The following is a 10,056-nucleotide window of genomic DNA, read 5'->3' as shown; positions in this document are numbered from 1 at the left end:
ATAGTCTCTGATCTCAAGAAGCTAACAAATCTAGCTCCAATTTTGCTCTGCTTCCCCATCCTTCTCCACACACTCCTTGGAGAAGGCTAGAATCTTGGTAGGATTTCTTTTTAAAATTAATTATTATTATTATTTTTGGATAGGATAGGATTTCTTTTAAAATTTAATTATTATTATTATTGATTTTCTTTTTTATTTCTTTTTTCTATTTGGATAGGATTTCTTAACCTCAGGTCCACCCACCCCAAGAAGTCCATAGTTAACTTACAGGGGGTCTAGGAACTTGGGAGGAAAAATGACATCTTTATTTTCATTCATCTTCAACTGAAATTTAGTTTTGCTTTCAATTAATTAAACACTATTTTGAGAAGAGTCCATGGACTTTACCGGGCTGCTAAGGGGTCGGTCGTATCAAACCAAAGCTAAGAATCCCTACTTTTGGTTCAAGGATGAGATCTACTACCCAAGTGATGCTGGGTACATATGATTATCAGGATGAGTACTCATTATTAACTATACTATTATTAAAAGTATTAATGGTTCTGCCAATAACAGTGATAGAAGGCTACAATAACAAATGCCCTCAGCCCCACCCCTGCTCTGTCCTCTGAAACTGACCCTCTTCTCTGTCATGTGATCTTTCAGTCGAAATGCAGCAAATCTCAATGACCTAATAGCCTGGTCATTCATGACCAAAGGATGATAGATTCAGAACCGGAAAGGACTTTAGGGGCCGTGATCAAAGGTGTTTCTGAAACTGGTTCTCAGATGAAGATCCCCACTGACAAAGATTATTTTCTCCTCTCTGGGTCTTAGTTTCCTCTCCTATAAAGTAAAGGGTTGGGCTATACAACTTGTAAGGTGTTTTTCCATCTCGGAAGCCTGTGGTCCTATGAAGTTAATGGTACTTAGAGATCCCTGATCTCTTCTTGTGGCATTTTCTTTGTCCCTTCACTCCCTGTCGCAACCCCTGGATTAGCTCATCATCTAGCTTATATTATCTGAGGAGCTATGACTTCTTCTCCTGCTTCTCCCTTTCATACTTCTATCTTCAATTCTCTTGCCTACCCTCAATTAGATACTTGCTACCTGTATGACTTTGGCCAAGTCACTTGATCTCTGTTGATCTCAGTTTCCTCATCTGTAAAATGGGGATAACTTACCTCCCAAGAGTGTTGTAAGGATTAAATGAGCTAATACTTGTAAAGTGCTTCACACACTACCTGGCATATAGTAAGTGCTATATAAATGTTGTTATAATTACCATGGACTAACATCTTCATCCCAAACCTCTGTCTCTCCAACATCCATTTTAGCCCTGATCTGGATAGATATTTGTTTGGAAGTCACAGAAAAATCGAATAACTTCTTGAAGGTCACACAGCATCCCCATCCCAAATATGAGAACTAAGTCCCTAAAAATGCTTAAGTTTTGTGTCCCCTCAAAAAGGAGACAGATAGAAGCATAAAAAGGAGGAAAGAACATCAAAAGACCTGAATTCCAATCCTAACCTTGCCATTTATGAACAAAATCCTTCTCTCTGAGCTCTGGGTTTTTAACTTGTTAGAAAGGTAGGTTGGAATAGATGCCCTTCCAGATCCCTTCTGGCACTGATATCCTGGGATCCTAGAACTTCCAAGAAAACAGCAATATACCTTTGCTAAGGAGAGCACCTGGGCTTCTGTTTTTTTGAAGACACTATTGAAAATGATGTCTTGGGAAACTGATGATGGTGTCCCCCTCCTCCCCACCCCATCACTACTCTCCCTGTTTTGTATCCACCCCATCCCTTCTGAAGGTGATTTGGCTGATGAAGGACTGGTACATGGCTGTGGAATTTACAAGGGTAGGTGGTGTGGCCAACAGTCTCAGGGTGATCTAGTTCCAGGGACACACCCCATTCTGGGTGTGTGTGCCCAGGATGGGGGAAGCTCTTGCCAACCATTTTGACTTTTCACTAGGGAGCCAGGAAAGCCTGCTGAGGTGGTCCTAAACTCATGCCCATCTTTCACTAATCCACCATATCCTTAAGGTGGTGGAAAATGGGCCAGTCCTGGACTTTCTGATGCAGAATACCAATCCACATTCCTACCAAGCGAGAAGGCAAGGCACCCAAGGGAGCTGGGAGCCTGCCTGGAGGCAGTGGGGTGGGGCAGGGGGTGGAGATGGAGAACTCCATCCTAAATCCCTCTTCCTTGGCACTTTGGGTTTCTCCAAATAACCTGCCATCATCTCCCAGAATCCCTATACTGTCTCTTTCCTCCACCCTCCACCCCCAACATTATCAGCATTCCTGGATGTCAAAAGATTCTAGATCAGGGAATTAAAGCTAGAAAGAATCTTAGAAGGTCCTCTCTATTTTTCAGATGAGGAAACTGAGGGCTAGAGAGAGTATAAGCTTTGCCCAAGATTCCACAGGGGACTTGGCTGCAGACGACAGAATCCGAACTCAGGTCCTTTGGCTTGAAATCTACTCTCTCTGTTTCTTCTGTTCCCACTCTCTGCTACTCTTCCGCCAGGTTGGCACTATTGGTGGGAGCAGGTTCTGTGACTCACGGCCTGTCTCTCTAGTTAACTTCTTCCAGGAGAGCACTATTCAGCTAATTCATTCGCCGGCTCCATTAATCTGAGCTGACTAAGCAGGACTTTCGGGTGGGGTAAGAGACCCAAGGATGTTCAGAATCTCAGTCATCCTTAAAAGGTTCAGCAAACCTCTTTCTTCCCCTGCTCTTTGGTTGGGGGGGGGGGTTGGAAGGAGGAGAAAAAGGAGGCTTGGCAGGGTGGGGGCCCGTGTCATTCTGACTATCTCCCTACTTCTCTTGGGATTAGACCACATGTAAATCCCATTGGTCAATCCTTCCTAGATGCTCCAGCTTCTTCTTTTGGATCCTTGACCTTATGGGATCAGAGATTCAGAGCAGGAAGGGACTTTAGAGCTCATTTTATAGAAGAAACTGAGTTCCAAAGTCCTACGTGTACTCAGTGGCTGACCTGGGATTTAAATCTAAATTCTTTGATTCCAAATCCAGTATTGTTTCACTTATTCTCTTTTCCTTCTAATCTTCTTTATCCATCTTTCTTGAAATCGTAGAAACTCTTCTTCTAAAGTTCTGACCTCAATCTAAATCTCTCCAGTTTACTTCTTCTTGTGATTGAACCATGCCTCAAGCCCCTCGGGACTTCTCTAAATGTGGTCCATTCCAAATTTTTGGTTCAAAGTAGAAGGATCCACAGTAGAAGTAGAGGGAAGGCAGTAAAAGGAAAATAGAAGGAAAAACCTGAGGGTTTTTGACCTGAGGGCTGAAGTTCAGAGGAGAGTTCTAGGAATGAGAAGGCAGAGATTAGGAAGATATTCTGATAGCTTCCTCTGACACAGGAAAATAGAAAAGGCTGAGGAGATGAGAGACTGAAGGGATGGATAGAGAAATCAGGGGATGGGAGATTGAGAAAATGAAGCTAACTCTAGAAAGAGAGAGATAAGAGGTGGGACTGAGAACATAGGAGATTAATGAGATGAATCTGAAGAGAAGGTAACTATAAGGAAATGGGGGACAGCAAATGGGACGGAGTAGATAAGAACCTGAGAAACCTCCCACATTAAGCATTCATTAACAACAGATATTAATTGAAGCCTTGATATATATTAAGGAATAGGGCAGAGGAGCCGGGAAGCCGAGGAGACACAATTCTGGGAAGATTGAGAAACTCTCCTCTGGCTTTTAGCTCCTGGACCAATAACAGTTGTTACAATTAGCCATTCCATCAGGAGGAGAGCCCTTCCCAAAACTGGATCTGAGATCCCCAAGTGAGGGAAAGGGAAGATCTCAGGGACATTTGAGTGGAAGATTAGAGAGAATCCTTCTAAGAGGTCATGTCTCTGGGTGCATGATGCACCCTCACCCAAGATAAATAGGTATCTCTCCATTTTGGAAACCACCTTCTCTTGTAACATCATCCCATCTGTTCCAAATGATGAAAAGCTCCTCCTGAAATCCTATTGATATAAAAGCTAGCCTTTCTTGTCTTCCAAGCTCTTTCCTGCTCCATTAGTTGAGGAACTAGAGATGAAATTGTGGCTTCGGCACTTATCGGGATGATGGTGATGAAGGAGAATGGGTTAAGACCTAATGTTCTTTTTCTAGAAAAGAAGGAAGGACAAATCTTGAAAGCCTGTGTCTTTAGTTTGTCGCCTACACTTTCTGATTTATGGGGGTCAGCTAAAGTAGGGGGAAATTCTTAAAAGCCCTAAAGGGACAAGATGATAGAGGAGATAAGGAAGATGACATACCCCTTTACCTCTGCAGATCCAGCTTGTAACTGTAGGTCTATAACTCACATTATGGGAAGATATTAAATGGGATCAGTAGGGATTTTTTTTTCTCAAATCAATTTACTTGCTAGTCCTTGAGGAAAATAATTAAATAGACTTTAACTCAAGCAAGCAGGATGGGAGTTAGACATCAGGAAGCACTTACTACCTGACAGGGGTGGAAAGCTTGAGAAAAGTGATGACATAACCTGCTCAAGGCAAAACATTGTCAGTTTTAGAGAGGTGTCCTGCCCAAAGGCAGGGGGATAGATAAGATGGTTTCGAAAGTGACCTTCCAACTCAATATGCTTCTCTTCTCTCTGACTTTTACTCATTACAACACTCATTTCCATGAGTGAGAATGGGGGTCTTGGGGATGGGAATGCATAAGGGATGGGGAAAGAACTTAGGGAGAGTGAATGGAGGCTTAAAAAGGCAGGAAGGAGTGAGGGATGGGGCTGGAAATTAAAGATGGGAATGGGGACTAAGGGATGGGGATGAAGTCTACAGGACTGAAGGATGGGGAGGGGGATGAGTGAATGCTCTAGATTCAGGATGTAAATGGTAGAAATGGAAAATGATGAATGAAGAATATTAAAATGCTGGATAGCAGAAGAGCTTGAAATGGAATTAAATTAGATTACTTGTAATAGAAATGTAAAACCCTTTTCTTGGGTTCAAAAAATCAGCTCTGCAAATTGACGTCAAAGGAGACATGGGGGAAAAAAAATCTGAATTCTTAAGCAGACTGCCCTGAATCAAACGATGCAAATGGTAACCCCCCAAACCTAATTAAGAGAACATGAGGTCCAAAACAGGGAAGGAGGGTAGGTGGGGGGGGAGGAATCAGACCCTATCTGGGAAACTGTACTCAGATCTCAGGTGCCCCATGTGAGGAAGGCCATTGATAGCTCAGCTCATCGGAAGGCAGAGAACCAGGGCAGTGAGGGGACTTGGAACAGTGCCATTCCAGACTGATTGAAGGAGCTGGAAATGCTTAGCCTAGAGAAGAGAAGACTTAGGGGGTGGGGACCACGTGGAAGAGGGATTAGGCTTGTTCCGCTCTGTCCCAGAAGGCAGCCCTATGAGCTATGGGTGCCAGGCAAAGAGAGACAGATTTGGATTTGACATAAGGAAAGATTCCCTAATGGTTAGAGCTGGTTAGGGAGGTAGCAGGCTTCCCACTGCTAGTATTCAAGGGAACGAGCACTTCCGGGTGTTTTATAAAGTGGATTCTCTGGTAGGGAAGGATTGAAATCCACTGTGTCAGATTTTGTCATTTGGCCCATGGGCTCTGAAGAATTAAACAAGAGCTGTGTGCTAGGGGAAGGTCGAATTTCAGGAACAGAGCTGAAATGCTGGGGATGGCTTCAGGGGAAGTCCATGGAGCTAAACCCCAGGGATTGACATGGAAAGGTTTTTATCCAACTAGAGTATAAGCTCCTTGAAGGCAGAAACTAACCATTACTTATCTTTGTATCTCCAGTACCTAACAAAGTGCCTTGGGTTTGGTTGGTGTTTAATAATGCTTGTTGAATTAATTGTTTTTAGGGAGGGGGAGGCTAAAGGTTATAAACTAGGAGCTAATTGCCAAGATTTGTGTGTATGCTCAAAATACTCTGGATTCTGTCTCCTTCCTCAGATTCACTACCCCCAAAGGATTCTGGGGATCCCTGAGCCCCTGGGAAATAACGTCCTTCAAGAACTCTCTGGCATTCCCAGGAGAACAGGTTCCTGGCTCACCAAACTGGCAAGGGACCACGGCCAGGGGGGTCGGCATGCCCTGGCAGGCCCCGGGAGCCTGGAGCTGAGCTGTGTAGAGACAGTAGGAGGGGAGGGGCAGGTGGGGCAGGGCAGGGGCTGGGAGCTCTGAGGGGGCCACACCCCCTTTCTCTGACAGCCCCCTCTCCAGGACCCTTTGGGATTCCCAAGCCTAGGGCAGGACTGAATTCCTCAGCCTGTAACCTTGGCCACCACTGGCCCCTTCCCACACTGAGCTCAGAATTTGGAGTCAGGCAGCAGGCCTGGCTTCAAACCCAGCCTCTGATGCTTATTAGCTGTGCAGATATGGGCAAATCACTTCACCGTTCTGGACTTTCATGGCTTTATCTGTAAACTGAGGCAGAAGTGCCAGAAGTCCCCCTGTAGCTATGGTACCATCCTATGAATCCATCTAGCTTTTAAGGAGGCCTTGCTAAAACTGGAGGTCCTGCCTCCTCACACCCAGATCATTCACGCTTCACAAATGAGAGTTCCACATGATAAAACCGGACTGGAGACCATCTAGTCTAAGTCTCTTATTTGACAGAGGAAGAAAGAGGTCCAGAAAGGTTGACTTGACTTGCTCGAGCTTCCACAGGGAGTTGATGGCCTTGGAAGACCAAGAGCTGAGGAAGTTGGGGAGATAAGGGAAATGACTTGAGATGGGTCCTGCACAGGTGGCTGAAATGACGATTACAAACTCAAGAGATATTAGACCACTTCCCTATCCCCAAGACAGCCTGAATAGCCATCTATGCCAAAGGGACAGCTATTGCTCCTTCTGCTCAGAAGAGGGCTGGGGTTTGCAGCAGAAGCCTAACCTCCTTAATTTTACTGATAAGGAAACTGAGACCCAGGAAAATGAAGGGACTTGCTCAGCTAGTGGGTGCAAAAGGCAGGACTGAGATTCAGCTCCTGCGATTACAATGTTATCACTTTTCCCCACTTTTCTTTGAGGGTTTGGACCAGGGAGAGGACAATTCTACTTGCAATGAGGAGCAGCTAGTGTAGAAGAACTTGAGATCCCCTTTGCAAGGGACTAGAGAGAGAATGCCCTGCAGCCAGGACATCTTCTCCCCTCCTCCCCAAGCCCACTCTCTCTGACAGCGAAAAGGGGAAAATTCCCCCCCATTTCCTAGCCCATGAAAATGGCCTCTCAGCCTTTCAAGTTTCTTTCCTTTGGCAACAATAGGAGACTCAAAGATTTATCAGGGGCTGGCCTGGCAGTGGAGTCGTTTTTAAAAGGAAAGGGGAGTTGGAGAATGCTTAGATTTTATCTGAGAGGGGGCAAAGGATGATGGGAATGGGTGGAGATCATCTCTGTCTCTGTCCAGCAATCCCCCTGCCTCTCAGTTAGTCCCAAATCCACAATCTCAGGTTATGCTTTACTTTTAAGCTCTCAATCCCATGATAAAAGCCCAACCCAGACCCCCCCTTCACCCCTTTCTCCACCTGCATCCATCTCCTTTTGTGCTCTGTCCCCAGGCTCCCGGGACTGCCGCTTGTTGGCCATTCTCCCTCCCTGGGTGCTTCCCATAGACCCCTCCAAAAAAAATCCCAAACAATGAGAGGACACCATTCTGCTCTACTTGCATCCATAAGGAGGGTGCGTGGTCTGAAGCAATTAGTGTCTTCCACCTGTCTTCGTCCCCCACCCCCCACCCCTGCCCCAATGGGCCCCTCACTAGCCCGGCCGGGAGCTTCCCAGTCCCTTCTGGGATCCTCACCCAGAGTTGGCAAATACCCGTCCCAGCTCCACTCCCCTGATTTCCCTTTCTCCACTAGCCGTCCACCCACCCTCAACTCTGACACAGCCTGGCTGGGAATCCCTCCAGTCCCCTTCCTCCTTCTTAAATTCTCCAGCACCCCCAGCGAACTCTGGTGAACTCCCCTGTTCTGCCGGTCACGGAGCAGAAGTGTTCATCCCCACTTTTCCTCCCTCCCTTTCCACAAGCCATAGATCCAGAACAGCAAGTTGCTCCATCAAGGACTGAGGTAAGACAGACTGGGATGGGAATGGGGAGAGGAGGGATGAGGTGGGAAGGACCCTTGGGAGCTCCTGCAGCAGCCCTTGGGGCACTTACCTGCCCCGGACACTGACCTGTGACCTGTTCCCCTTTGGCAGTTGGGGGAGGCGGAGATGGAAGTCTCTGGGGGACACTGGACCTCTGGGGGGTTGTCGGGCTCCCTGGGAGCAGCCTCACCCCCCGCAGATGGTTAAGTAGCCTGTTCCTCTTCCCACCCCCCTCGGGCCCCAGCCCCCTCTGGCCTCCACGGCTGAGTTAGCTCGGGTCTCCTCTTACCTTCTCAGCGAAGCAGGTCGGCGTGGGGCGCGCCAGGCTCGGGGGGCTGGGAGGCAGGGGGCCGGGTTTTGGGGGGGCAGGAGCTGTGCGCAGGCCTTGGGGAGTGCCGGGGTTCTGCGCTGACATCAGGTGAGGGGAGGCAGCTGCCAGGGTGAGCCAATAATTATGATATCAGCTTCCCCTCGCCCTGGGGGCCAGCCTGCCAAAATGGGAAAAGGAAAAAAATGACTAAGCAGCAGCCCGTTTGCTCTTTCACTCTTGTTTGACAGGTACTGGCCTCCCGTGCAGCCCTGGCCTCGCCCTCTCCCCCCCCCCTCCACACACCCCATTCCCCCCAAACTCCACCCCTGCCCCTCCCAGTGCCAGGCGGTACCCCCTTCCCCAGACCCAGTGGCGGCCCCACTGATGCCCAGTGCTCAGAGGGAGCCTGAGGGAGGGCTCCCCTCACCCACATCACTGCCGAGCCCTCCCTCATCACCTTCACCTGTACCCCACCAGCCTCTTCTCCCCGGGGTGCCAGTCCCACGGGCGGGGCGAGGGCCTGCCAGGGCCTGCACATGTGTTTTGGGAGAGCCAAGGCCCAACCACATGTTTATTTGAGGAGACCCTTAGAAAGGGAATGTGGGATGGGGGGCTAATGGGGATGCTGACAATGGGACCCACAGAAAGGGTGGGGGGTTGTGGGCTCAAGGGGGAAGCTAACTTAGGGATGAAATAGAGGGACCCCAATGAGCACCATTCCCTTGGGATGAAGGTGGAGGCCCACGGCAGAAAATCAATCCAGGCCAGAACCAATGCTGTTGGGGTAGGGAGCAGGGAACCCAGACCCTTTCTGGTCTTTATCCTTCCCCATGCATTTGCCTGCCTTCTTTCCAACTTTGTCCATGCTGTCTGTAGGTCTCTCAACCTTCGGGTAACTCCACAAATGCTTAAAAGGTCCATATTTGCTCTTCTCAAACATACCAGTGGGGATTCATTTCTTACCCATCACCAATGGGCTTTGCCTAGAGAGCAGAGTGTTAACTTAGACCGTGGAATCTTTTTCTTGGGATCAGGCAAGTATCAATGAGTTTCCCCTAATCAGGAAGGAACTCCCACACTGCTGAACAGAATCAGAAAATCCTGGGGTCACAATAGTCAGAGCTGGAAGGGACTCATTTAGTCTAACTTCTATGGTTTTTGTTTGTTTTGTTTTGTTTTGCCTTTTTAACCAAAGTTTGCGTGTTATTAATACTTTGTGGGGAAAAACCTATTTGTGAAAAACCTTGATTTAGGATTGTGAGGGGGTTGGCTTAGAGATGTGAAGGGGTCAGCCCTGGGGAACGTGGGGTCTGATTCAAAAGATGGAGCTCTTGGGAATGAGTTTTCCATCCCCAAGACTCATGTTTTAATCCTGTTTCTTCTGTATAATCAGCCACCAGCTGACTTGGTATCCTTCTTCTCCCTGCCCCCAACCCCCTAGTAGACTTCTTTCCTCCCTGACACCTTCCTTCTCTTTATTCAGTCTCTATCTACTACACCCCACGAATGTTCAAAAACCACAGAGGTCTTTTGCCTTGTCTCATGCAAAGGGTCTTTCCAGAGTCACTTCCTGAGTGGAAGATGCTACTGAGAGTAAGGGGTGCCATAAAGTTAATGGAAAGACAGAATTCATAAGTGCAGGAGTGACTTTGGATAAGTCA

Source organism: Sminthopsis crassicaudata, chromosome 4, assembly GCF_048593235.1.
Source record: "Sminthopsis crassicaudata isolate SCR6 chromosome 4, ASM4859323v1, whole genome shotgun sequence".
NCBI classification, from domain to species: Eukaryota; Metazoa; Chordata; class Mammalia; order Dasyuromorphia; family Dasyuridae; genus Sminthopsis; species Sminthopsis crassicaudata.
The sequence above is the reverse complement of the archived record's forward strand: the minus strand, read 5'-3'. Positions refer to the sequence as shown.